At 42.9% G+C, this 13569-nt stretch overlaps 2 protein-coding genes across 3 annotated transcripts in view; one reads left to right on the plus strand and one right to left on the minus strand.

Moving 5' to 3' along the window:
* The window catches only part of nrip1b (nuclear receptor interacting protein 1b), a 38447-nt gene extending 29766 nt beyond the window's left edge, over positions 1-8681 (minus strand). Inside the window, exons 1-2 of one of the 2 annotated variants that reach the window (XM_044370013.1) lie at positions 8398-8676; positions 3204-3286 (exon numbers count right to left, since the gene is read on the minus strand). The gene's annotated coding sequence lies outside the window, so the exon portion shown is untranslated. Of the gene's footprint in view, positions 1-3203; positions 3287-8397 lie in introns of both variants that reach the window. The other variant, XM_044370011.1, reaches the window with a different exon arrangement.
* samsn1b (SAM domain, SH3 domain and nuclear localisation signals 1b) overlaps positions 1-13569 on the plus strand; it is a 60868-nt gene that overhangs the window by 5432 nt on the left and 41867 nt on the right. The gene's annotated exons all lie outside the window — the stretch shown is intronic.

Consider the following 13569-nt stretch of genomic DNA (forward strand, 5'->3'; position numbering starts at 1 on the left):
CAATAGATTATTCTGTTATTCTCACAGGCTTCTGTAAACTCTTGAATGGACCAGAAAAATATTTTTTTTAATCATTTCTAAGAAGGCATGTTTAAGGTGTAGGGTGCCACTGCAAAACAACAACAACAACAAACAAACAAATAAAGTTATGTAACATGGGCCACGTTTACTGACTACGTAATGACACTTGATCATAAATTCAGAAATGAAGTTAAAATGTATACAAAGTTGCTAATGATACATAAGGCAGCCTGGGATTTTCTGCCACATGTGCTATATGGAAACACTATCATAATAGATTCCAACTAGCCTGAAGGAAGCAGGAGGAAACAGTGCCTCCCTCTGATTGTTCAATTCTCCAACTACAGTGAGAAGGCAAAGTAAAACACAGTATTCTGAAAAAGTGATTGACTCCTACACTGATAGACTGCCGTTAATGCAGTTTTAACAAAGTGGGCCGGGGATCCTGATTTACCCAACCATATGGTAAACATATCCGGGGGGCAGAGATGTTAACATACTAGCATAAAAATACTCTGAAGCAGAGACAGTAGCGTGCTCCAAAAGAGAGAGAGAGAGAGAGAGAGAGAGAGAGACAGTGAGCCAGCGTGGTTTAAACAGCAGGGCAGCTGTATGGGGAGAGAGAGAGAGAGAGAGAGAGAGAGAGCGGAGGCAACTGCAATAACACAAATCCTGAGCAGCCAGCTCACTCTGGACATGAATCACTCTGGACATGAAACAACCTTTGCCTGACATACGCTGGTATCAGTGATTGAGAATTGAGAAGATGACTAAACCTGCTCGATTCGTCACAGCAGTGAAAGCCGGGTGGAAACTTGTGGCCTGCCGATCCCAAATTTAGATAAGGGCAGGGATCGTTGGACCCGCGCTGCTCCAACTGACACGACCTCGACCCTGTTTGACCTTGGGGAGTGATTACCCAATTGAATGACGGCCCCTGCAGCTGCATGCATGCCTGTGTCTCCACCCCCCCCCCCCCCCCCCCCCCACCCCTCGCAACCCACCACCCCCTCATCCTTGTAGACATACAAGGTCGGGAGAGAGGATAGGGGTGAAGGGTGTCACATGATTGGATCTCCTTCTGGAGAGTTACTTAAAAAGCCTCCTCAGCAATCAGGTCAAGGTCACGCTCTAGCCCTAATGCCAAAGGAAAAGAGAGAAGTCTGTGAATCTGTTTGTGTGTGTGTGTGTGTGTGTGTGTGTGTGTGTGGAAGAGTGCACAAAGACAGATGAGAGGGAGGAGGGGTGACTACGTACTGCTCTACATGTTCAGCAGTCTTGGCTCCTTGATAACTTGAAAACACAAGCTATGATTCTATTAGCTGTATTAATCTTCCTGCTTAGTGGACACTTTTATTCAAAGTCACTTACACGATTATCACTCTTGCACATCTCTTTCCATTTCTACAGCTGGGTATTTACTGGAGGAATCCAGGTTAATTGCCTTTGCTCAAGGGCAGAGGGTGAGCATAGTATGAGCCAGCAATCTTCTGGTCACCAGTCCATTTTCCCTAAGTAATAGGTCATACGGCTGCCTCAAGTCATCTGCCCGGCGCTCCTCCATCTCCTCTCAAATGGCCTCTCTTCTACTGGGAGCCTTCTAACACAGTTTATATGAGAAAAGCTGGACTTCTGAACAGCAGTCTTTCGGTCTGTTTACCCGGCTCTAGTGAGGACACACTGAATAACGCCACCTCGCTAATGGATTTACAAGTGGGCTGGAGGTTCACAAAAGGAGAGGATGTTTCAGAAATTCAAGAGACCACTCTCAGTAAAAGAGGAGGACTGGGGTTATGCCAAATGTCCTTGGTCCTTGTTTTGTGGTGTGGGAGTGCATTGGGGTTTTTTTTTTTTTTTTTTTTTGGATTTAGAGATGAGCTTTATTTGATCATGTTCTTTGAAAAATATTTATTGAAAGAGCACTGAGTTGTTTATGTGTTTGTTGACATATTGGAATAGAGTGAAGGGAGTCTGTAATGACAGAGCCATTATAAGATAGGACTTAATGTGTCACAGGAGACACACTGAAATGGAATGTTATTTTATATTAGCTAAAAAAAATCATCTACCTTGGAATGCAACATGCGACAAATAAAAGTATTTCAGAAGGGGATGTTTTGATATTCCTCTATTGGAAACCTGGATAATATGCTGCAGATCTATCTGAACTCACAGAGCTCCGACTCTCCACGGCCACCCGCACAGGTCCCTTGTTGCCCAGCAACAATTCAGCTCATCACTAGAAGCCAAAAAGTTACACAATTACAGTTCAAGCCAAAAGAGGATTTGGGGTGCACAGCACATCACATCATTCAGCAAGTTATATCCAACTGCTATAAGATGTGTGTCTGAATGAAAGAGGAAGTGGGGAAAGCCCGGTTCTTGCGTTTTTCTACCCATCCTGCAGAGCTGAGCGATGTGAAAGTGTGTGAGTGTTCACTAGGTTACGCTGACAATAACCCAAATATTGACAGCAGGACGGTGTACTATGAACTTTGAAGTGTTGTTGAGCTGGTTGCACACGAGAGCATTTCTCAGGTACAAAGTTTAATGATGTCTGAATTTCCCCGAACTTCACAATAGAAATAAATCTCAGACCTCAACCTCCAAGCATATACTGCATATGCATCCCCCCCCCCCTCCCTCCCTCCTACCCTCCTTCCCTCCCTCCCCTGTCATCCCGTGCAATATATCCATCATTCATTCATAAATTCTGAAAACTCCTCTTTAGTTAATTGCCTGGGAAAATTTAATTTCAAACGAAAGCTTTTAAAAGAGAAAGATATAATTAAGTTGCAGGGATCTCTCTGCCCCCTCCTTGTCCAGGGGGGCCGAGGGGACATGTGCTGTGAGCTGTGCAGCTCTGCACCGCACTGCTCCGTGTCAGGGAAGTCATACACCCATGTTTAAAGCAGAACGTTACGTAAAGCCTCCCCCTCTGCACAGGCTTACTGCACCAGACGCTGTGTCCTTGCCTGGGCTGCTCAAGGTTCCCAAAAGGACAGACTGCTAAGAAGTTGGGAAGGACGGGGCCCTGTGATAGCCTGCAAAGGGGAGGGAGGGAGGGAGGGAGAGAGGGATGAGGGGGGGGGAGCTGCTGCCTGTGACAGCCTTGGACTTTGAATTCAGCGCCAGACAGGCTCATGCATCAATCCCTCAACTTACAAAGACAAGCCACTAACCTTGACGAGGCCAGGGACTCTTCAGGAATGAGTGACATTTTCACTTAGCCCCCAGCTTCTCCCCTGCACTCCTGCCACATAACCTGGTTAAAATAAGACACAGTTGAATAACAGCCGACCTCAGTCTCTGGACTTTGTGACCCGTTGTTCTAGCCTTTAACCCTTAGGCTTCTTAGACCACTCCGGGAACATACAGTATGCAATAATACAACTGGAGGAGGCACAAATAGCATTTAGTACACACGGTACAGTAGCCTTGTCAGACTCCTGTCAGGATCTGTTTTGTTTGAGTGTGGCTGTGTCATGACGCAAGCTCGCGTGAATCCGTGTTTGCTATGATCCTCGGGATCAACGGCTGTATTATCGCAGACTTAATTACGTACATCTTCCCGACGAATTCCGACAAAAGCTACACACACACACACACATGCATTCAAGTATCTGCCGTCTTTGTATTCCGAGCAGACGCTCTCTTTCACATGTACACACAGGCTGGGAATGCCTCCCGTCTACGAGCGTCTGTCCTCATTCCCCTTGCAGCCCGCCCACTCTGTCACGCCCGTGACATAGGCCTGCTTGTGGCAACGCAGAGACCTTCCCCTCGTCTCGACTGCAGCATCCTGGCAGCACGCTCGCCACAATGGTAGAGAAACCTTCCTACTGCACCTCTACAGCCCGGGGGCAGCAGCTCTGCTACAGGAGAGCAAGAGAGGCAGAAGGGGAGGGAGAGAAGGAGAGAAGGAGCGAGGGAGGGATTCAGTTCCACTCCGCTCCTCTACTGTGACCACACCAGCCCAGCCAGGAGAGGAGTCAGCTCCTTTCACATCACCCAAGAGGTCTGCTGCTCCACGCTACATCTCCTCAGTCTTTACTTAACGTATCAGAGGAGAGGGACAGTAGAGATTTGGTGTTAAGCTGGTAGCACAGTACAAGGTTTCCCTGCTCCGCTTCATTGATCGGCACAGTTAGGCTTCCACAGCTGTTGTTTTCAAAACAGGGCCGATGCTTCACGTGGGTAACGTGTAATTTATTTGACCCGCAATATCTTTCTCTTTCGGCATCCTTCCAATTTAGTGGGCAATTTCAGCAAAGTCTAAATAATTCACAGCAATTGCAATCAGCAGCGATCAATCGGTGGAGATAATTGAGGGGCCTGTCATTGCGCCAAGGCCAAGGTAAAGCGTGGAGGCAGAGGGGTGGAGAGTTGGAGGTGAGGGTGAAGGGAGGGGTGAGGGGAGGAGGCGAAGGAGGAGAGTCATTCAACAGATGAGCTCTGGCTAGTATAGCTCTCAGGGGTTGCAGCGGAGGCGTCCATCTTTCTTCCTCGCATTTCGTCATTCCAGCCTGCATCCGAGGAGCGATGGCTGTGAAGACGCATTTAGCGGTTCCTGCCTTGTCATCAAAATGAGTCCCATTGACTTTGGTCGCCTTCTGTTCATGACAGAAGCACCAACAGGAGCCGGAGTGATTGTCTCTGAACGAGATAGTGCTGCTATAACTGAGAGCCCCTACTAAAACCCTATCTTCTAAGCTGCACACGGTGGGAATACTCCAAAACTGCCCACACAAGGATCTTATTTCAGAGAGCGACATTAACTTCAGGAGTTTTGTGCCTTGTTTTCTAATGTGGTTTCAGTCTTCTGGGTATTCTAATGGCAGAATATTCTGAGAAAATACACTAAAATAATCAGTAAACAGCATAAGTTTCCATCATGTCTCTGCCTGACTAATTGAAGATCCGTTAAGAATAGTGGCGCTGCAGTGTTGGTTTAAATATCTGTAGTGTATATATTCATTTATATTATTATTTTTTTATTCAATTTTATTGGCTCCAGTGCTGCTTCAGTCACTGCATCAATCTGTGGGCTGTATGTCTACACTTTAAAAATCACTTTAACCATGACATTTTAGCCTCGTCTTCCTCATATCCATTCCAAGACATTTTCTATACCGCTTCTATGCGATCCCGCCCCGTCGTGGTATGTGTGATACTTATGCGTGTGAAATACATTCAGAGATAAGAGGTGTGGAAGAGGAAGAAGCACAGAAAGGATCCGAGATACTAACAAGTGCTAACATGTTGGTAATAAATTCGATATTGAAAACTATCCATTTCAAACACTTTCATTAACATGGAGCGGTCTCGTGTCGTGTTTCTGTCTTGTGAATTTAAGATAAACGTTACAGTCCGACTATGAAATTTACAGCATAATTGTTCCGGTGTAAATCTTTGCATAATAACAGCAGTAATATCATAAGAAGGGAGTGTCTACTGAATAAACAAACAGTAAACAGAACAATAAAATGATTCGGCTTAATGCATGCCCCGCACAAATATTATAGAGCCCAAACAATTAGAGAAATGAGCTTGTGGCCAAAAGGTCTCGGGTTTGAATCCTCAGTGGGCTGACATAGTACGAGCCTGTGAGTAGATGAGAAATGCACTTCTATTCCTCAACATCTACTGTCAAAGTGCCCTTGAACAATGTTCAGTGGCCAACAACACAAGTGCTGGGCAGCTCCCAGGTCTATAATAAATCAAAAACTCTGCAGTAAATGCGTGACACTTGTTCAGGTAGATTGCACATTAGTTTGTTTTTGACGCCGAGTATCTCAGCGATCAAAAAGCGTGATGCTATCCTGGATATTGCCTGCCCTGTGTCTCTTGCTGTTGTGACTGACAGATTTACAAACAGTGGGGTTTGAGTTGGCACAGTGGTAGTAATTAGAGAGGCTGTTAGTAGAGATAAGTGTCTGGGCAGGTACTCCTGTATCTGTGGCTTTCTGTATAAAAATACACTGTTACATGTATTTGCTTAAAAAACAGGAAACTGACAAGCGGCGCGATCCTGAAATTACTTTATGTGTTTTGATGTTGCTCACACTGTAACCAAATATGTTATCTGTAAAACACATTTGCAGAACAGACATGCAGGACACACCTGCATGTGCACAATCACACACACCCACACACACACACACACACACACACACACACACGTCAAAACATGCTACTTCCATACAGCAGCAGCAGCAGTGATGTTTTGATGGCAGATAAGATTTGCTGTCATGAAAGGCAGCCAGTGGATAAGGGAGTAGAGTGCAGAGTCCAGTCTTGTGACTGTTCAGCAGCCTTGGCATCATTTGCATTTAGCCATTTGAATGTCCTCTGGTTTTCTGTTGCAGGCTACTGCACATCACTCAACAGTAGCTCCCTGGACAATAGCAGATGGCTCAGTCAAATCAAGCTACATCCAATACAGAGGATCCTTTGACTTACAGCGGCATGGCCAGACCACTCAAACAAAAGTACTTTTTAAAGTGCAACTTTAAAGTTAGGCTATAAATGTGGAGGTTTTAGTTATCTATGGCAACAGAGGACAAGCTGAACTACCTTGAACATCTTGTGTAAGTTCAGGTCAAATAATTAAGCAGCTTAAATGCTCAACAAAAGAAAGGCTAAAAGGCAGACCCCTAGACACAGACAGTATTTAGAAGGCTTTAAAAAAAAAAAAAAAAAAGTTGGACTTTTCTCCACATTACTATAAATGGTACTGTGAAAGGTAGCACATTAACTGAAAACCATTTCTTTTTAGCCTCATATTGCGAAACACAAACAGGTTGCTGCTGGGAATCTTTGTAAATTGCCCTTTTAGAACCTGAACTGAAGATGTACTCTGCCCTATTTCCTGTAACTCGCTGCAAACTTCAGCCCATGACCTTTTGCCTCTACGCTCATTCAAAGTCCAATGAGGCAATAGGACATTTCAGAAGAAGGAACACCTACTCAAAGGCCACTCAAAAAGCCTCCCTGGCAGTTACTGAAAACCAGTCTTTGAACTCTATCAAAACATATCTGACATGATGATCAGTGATGTGACAGGCTGCAACAGACCAACTTCAACCAACCGCATTTTGGTCGGCAGACCAAACCTGCAGGATGGAATAATCCACTGATGACAGACAAGTTGATTTTTTAGAATGTGGTGTAACAACAAAGCAAAACAAAATGACCCTTAATGGGGATCATGAACTAAGCCATAAATCCAGATCATGGCTGTTTATAGTGCATTAAAAGGCCAAATGTTACCTCCATACTAATTGTAGTATTGTTGTAGCAACAGACAGTGTGCCACTGCTTTGTAACATTTTTAGATACCTTTGCCTATACTGTATTTACTGTACGTGCTCAGGGTTTAGTGCCACTGTCACTGACTCCCCCTGAGTGGGACTGCAATGTCAAAAACTGAAAATGACACTACACAAACATGTACAAGGTGCATTTTAAACTCTTTCAGATACTAATACAATATAAAACCTATTAAAACTCCAAAACATTAAGCATATGTCTGGACAACCAGGGAGATGCCTCATTAAGCAGCCTATTGCATCCCAGACAAAGATACACTTAAACACACCAGAAACCCTATTTAGAACTCAAACTGAATACCTAACAGCACTTAATACCTTTCCAAGGCCTTGAGGTTCATTCAGAACCCTTCAATATCTTTTTAAGGACCGGGACTTGCCAGAATAGTGCCACTGTGAAGCGTTGCCACCATTGGTGGTGCTAAAACTACTTCGGAATAGGAGGCTGTCTACTGTTTTGACCCAACGTGATGAACTACAGTGACTGTACTAACGTTACATTACAACTCCTCTGACATGGACGGCCCTGTGCTGTATATATTGTTATTAAATTAACCCATGGGTTGACATTATTCATTCAGCGTTCACATGGCCAGCATATGAAAGTAACGCTACAGTAGCCGAGAACATATTTGGGAAATTAGCAGGACGGTTTTATTTGATTCAGCTTCGCACATAAGGATAAATTAACTAGAATTGACAACCATCTTAGCAATTTTTACAGAGAAAAATACCTCTATTCTGGGCCTAATTTCCTGCTAGCCAAGGAATACAGGCAGCGGTAGTTATTAGCTACTAAACACTACACAGCCAGGTTGATTCTCCACTTCTTTATGCAGCGTTTTCAACGCTACAGTGTATCCATATGCGCCTCTGCTCGCCTTTCGACACACAAACAGCCTCTCCTATCCTCGATAAAACACGCTATAATCTAGCATAATCCTCGACACCGCGTCCTGTATGGGTACCCGTGTATTTTTCACCCCCAGTGGTAATAATTCCCCAGATATGACAGTGCGTTTATCTATAGCACATAGATCCCTACCTGCGTTGTCCACCCCACAGTCAGCCGGAGAGGCGCATCGTTATTATTCGACAGGAGGAGGCAAATCCAATGAAAACGGCTCGCATCTGTGTTGACACTTTAAGCAGGAAAAAGAAATGGCGAGGCAGGCTTTAAAAATCAAAATTTAGTCCAAAAAATGCCTCGGTTCTTTTTTTTTTTCTCTCGCTGCGACTGTGACCGAGCTGAGGTGTGTAGCGTGTAGTCTGTGGGAATTGTTTATTGTCGGAGTCCCCTCGCTGTGTGTGGAGAAGTGAGCGGAGACAGCCACACTCCTCCTCCTCCTCCTCCTCCTCCTCCTCCTCCGCCTGCCGCTGACACCACCCTTAAAGGAACAGCTGCTGCCCACACACTGCCACTGCCAATAATAATCATAATCATAATCATAACAATAAAATACATTTTAAGCAGGCTATAGTTTTTATTTGATATGTTCTTCTTTTAATTGACCACAACTATTTTTGTAAATTGTAACTGTAGTAATTGTAGCAGTATTGACTGTAACAGTAGCAGCAGCACACTGTATATTAGCACTTTAGTAAAGCACAGTAAACTCCAAAAAGTGCTTTACAGTGAATATCAGCAAAACACAGAGTCAAGGAAGGAAATTTAAAAAGTTCTTGAGTGCGCAGATTTACTTAAAGGGGAAGTCCACCGATTTCACACATGAGCTTTACTTTACTCTCAATGGGGAGCTCTGTACAGCCTGTGAAAACATTTGTATAATGTCCTCTGCAGCTCTGAAGGGACTTTGTACAGTCACCTTTTCCAGGCAGGCAGGGGAAGTTTAATGAAATATGGTGTTACGTTCATAGATTGTTTAAAATTAATGGACGTAGCCACCGTGATGTCACCAATTGGTTTGTGGACTCTGTTTTAAAGCCTCGAGTTTAGCATTTTGACCGTCGCCATCTTGGATTGTTGGAGCCAGAAGCATGGATGTATTATAAGAGCTGGATACTGGACTAAAAATGGCACCCATTCAGTCCTATAAAATTGCTCGACTGGTGCATATGTCAAAAAAAGTTTCTAGCTTCTGGGTTTGTTCCACTTGTGCAGCCCATTGAATATGCACAGTGGTGTTTCCCCACTGGCCCACCCACGAGTTACGCTAGGCCTAAAGACTTTACATTGTGATGATGTCATGGATTTTTAAATCGCTTTTCTTGGCTCGAGGAAAGTTTTACAAATATAAAACCTCCATGGGTCAAAAGTTCATAATAAAAAGAGTCATAATTGAAGTTGTTTGCAGTTCAAGGTGTCCCGTCAACAGTTTTACAGACGTCTTTTTTACAATGGTGGTTTATGGGGAAAATGCTTTTTGGGCCGCAGGGAGATCTGACCCTAACACTAGCTGCTAGCTTGGTTAGCATGTTGCATTTACAGTGTATGGTTAACTGTAATATTGCTAATGCTAATTTTTGCTAGCAATGTACAGGCATAAAACCATTAAAACAAAATGTACTTACTGGTAAAAACTGAAGAGCTGACTCCTTAGAGGGTCTTTTAGTACAACCAAATGCTGAACAAGACTTTTTCAGGCGACCAAAATGTTACAATTAACTTTCATGAAAACACACTGAAAAATAAACAGATTCACGGAGAGTATGGCTATGCCTATACTCTGTGAATCTGGAGTTACACCACGGTTACGGTATCTAACCAACATTGTCGCTGTGGTAGCGACTTGTCAATCACAACATAGCCATGCCCTAAAGCATACTGATGCTTTATCGTCAAATTCAAATTAAATTGGACCATAATTTACAAAATGAACATCATGCTGTATTGAAGAAGATTTGAAACCATAAACTTATTAGGAAAGTGTTTACTGAGGTGACAAATCAAGTGTGGAGTAGGGTCATTTTCTCATAGACTTCTATACAATCGCGCTTCTTTTTGGAGCCGATGGAGTCGCCCCCTGCTGGCCTTTAGAGAGAATGTAGGTTTAAGGCACTTCCGCATTGGCTTCACTTTTCAGACCCGGAACTACCCGCTTGGTTACGTTGTATTGTGGGAAATGTAGGATCCAGCGTTTTTGGAACTTCACCCATACTAGTGACTAAAATCAGAACAGTTAGGCCTCTGCTGCATCTACTTTGACCATTATTTATTAAAGTGCTTTTCACAAGTGTCCTAACTTTGTGGAAGTGCAGTACTAAATCACTGGAGTCCCCCTTCCCTAAGGCTTCATATGTTTAGGGTCTGCTCAGATTTAAAATGTATAGTAAACTGAATATTAATGTCATATACATGAATGTAAGACAATAATCCTAAACTCACTTTTCTTTTTAGTTCTGGAATAAAGATCTCTCACGTTTTTTGGGTCAACATAAAACTAATTGGTGGAAAATAGAATTGACATCATTTATTGTAGCACAGTTACCAACTTTGTACATTGTCTCCACATGTTTTGTTTTATAATGAACAGTCTGATACCAATTAATGGGCAGTTTGAAGTCAAAAACCTTATTGGAGACGATACAATAATTCCTCAGCCTATCCTCTCAGAACAAAAGCGGGTTAATAAAATGGCCTTTCAGTTAAATGAGGGATTAAATAAGAAGTGGCCCAACCAACCTTTTAGTCGGCATCTCTAAACAAATCATTAGGCCTCTCCTTGGATGAGGTCCAAAATATGAGAGTTAAAAGAATATATCTGCCACAGTACTGGAGATTTACTACCTGGCTCAGCACACAGTGATCAAGTGGAGAAAATGAACAACATAAACGTCATCGAGGTGCCCTTGAACAAGGCACTGAGGCAGCTCCCAGGTGTGAATGTGTGTCACTAAAGTGTGAAGCAGGGTGTCATTCACATACAGCGGATGTGCACATGGAAACTTTTTACTTTGTCTTAAAATATCACTTCATGAGTTTCAAATCGGCAATATGAAGAATTACTTTTGAGAGAATATTATCAATAATGTAAAGTTAAACGAACAATTGTGTGGCAAATGCTTCCAAATAACTTTTGTTTTTTCTCTCTTTTCTGACATCTTGTGCTAATCTGTGATATCAGGTCCACTGGCCTACAGTCAGTCATCTCAACTTGGCCTTGAACAAAATGTCTCTAAGGACCTGGGGAACATCAGTGTTCTCATGAATAAGAACACAACAATATAACCTACTTCTACCCATCTCTGTCTGTGTTTCCCTTTTCAAATCCAGCATGGGGGGTTGTGTGTATGTAAGGAGGGAGTGTGTGTTTTGGGGGGGGTGGTTGGGGGGGTAGTCCCTCCCTGTCCTCCCACTGCTCTGCTATCACATCATGCTGTGTTATTGGCCACTTGTATTCAGCCAGTTGGATATTGTGCCTTCTAACCTGCTGTAACCCCACTGTGGTGTTAAACAGTAATTCAGTTCATTGCCAGTAGTATAAACAGAGGCAGCACTCAACATGTCAGTCAGGTAAATTGGATAGTTTTCTTTTACAAGGCTGTTGTTCGCAATAGGTGTTACCTGCAATTTGCATTTTGAATACAACAGCAGTTAAAAGTCTGATCAAAGTCCTCGCCAAAGTGGTATTCATAAAAAGTTGATGTTTATTGTTGTTGTCTGATTGCATCACAAGTGCTGTTCAGGACATTATTTTTGTGTCACGCTTCAGTCGTTAACATCAGCCTCAAGTTAGATTAGCACAACTGGCTCAGCAATTTGGATGGTATCTCACCTTGTAACCTCTGAACTGGAGCGACCTTTCATCTTTGAACTCTGACCCAGAATGCCACATAAATGGAGATACAATATCCTCCCTTTCATTCCTTCCCCCCCAACCAGAACACGCTGAACTTTGCCCCTGAAGCTTTTCACAGAAATGTGGTTCAGGGAACTCTGTCCTTTGACCTGAAGTATGGGGACAGATTGTGACTAACAAAAAAGTCTGAGGCCTTTTTGAAAACATTTTGTCATGATCTTATATATGTAGACGATTTAACACATTCTGTCAGGCACTGCGGAAAAGAAGGTTGGTTACAGATGTTAACAGTCCGCTTGCAGTGACACAGCTGTGGTCAGTGACAAAAGAAGTGAAGAAAATTGAAAAAGTGTGGCGCATTATAAAAGGAAAGGTTAACAGGCGTTTAAAAGTCATTAGGAAACAGACGTTTGATGTTTTACAAGACTGACTTTTTACTATCTTGTTAACACAGTGTTGGATGAAGTGTGTAAAACAGTGCAGGATTGGGATTCTGTAATTTAATTTTATCAAAATAAATAAAAATTGTAGAATACAGTGAAATTGAGAATTTCAAAAAAAAAATCTTACTGTTTTAATTATTTAAGTACAATGAATTCAAAATTTTAAAACCTAACAAGTCGTATCCTCATGTAGAATATTATTTCTCTAATTAAACAACTGCAGACTTCTCAGCTAATTAAAACTGAGGTGGTGTTTAAAGTATTTAAGCAACTTTGAAAAACAAAAGCAGAAACGCTTCAGTTAACACATTATACACATATTTCAAAGCTATGCACTAGATTTTTTCAGCTGAATAACACTGCAATACAGCCAATTCATCTGTGACTCACCTTTCATGTCAGCTTGAGTTCACTGAACGGTTACTGGGGCAGATTATCATTCAAATCTTTGGATGGGATATGCGGATTTGATTTGTTTCTCCATCCAGGAATAGAGTAATCTGACCCCAGCCCTCTATAAATTAGGTTTTCTATATGATCATACTGTATTCCACTGAATATATCAAGGTAAGAAAAGAAAAGATGGAAAACATATGAATGAGAGGGCAAAGGTCAGCTCTGCAGTGGTGTTCTCTTGGCCTGGCAGCAAACACAGGAGAGTTTAGATTCAGACGCCTGATTGTCTCAGAGGGAGGGAGCGAAGTGTCAGCAGACATTAACCCTCCACCTTTGACCCTTCACTCCCCAATTTCAGCCGCAGTGTCTCCCAAGGTTTGGAGTGAAGGGAGGGCCTCTTGGGGAGGAGGCAGGTGCGAGCTGCAGTGGGAGGGCCCGCTGGAAGTCACACCATACTGTAACCTTTGAACTGGAGTGAGTATGGGATGGTTGTGACATTCCCCACGTATACAGCTGCAGGGTTTGGATTCTTCAACTGTTGTGCTTAAAAAAAAAAAAAAAAAAAAACTCTAGCAAGGGCAACTTACTGTATTTAATTCAACAAAGCAAATAAAGGAA

Source organism: Thunnus albacares, chromosome 13 (genome assembly GCF_914725855.1).
Source record: "Thunnus albacares chromosome 13, fThuAlb1.1, whole genome shotgun sequence".
Classification (NCBI taxonomy): Eukaryota; Metazoa; Chordata; class Actinopteri; order Scombriformes; family Scombridae; genus Thunnus; species Thunnus albacares.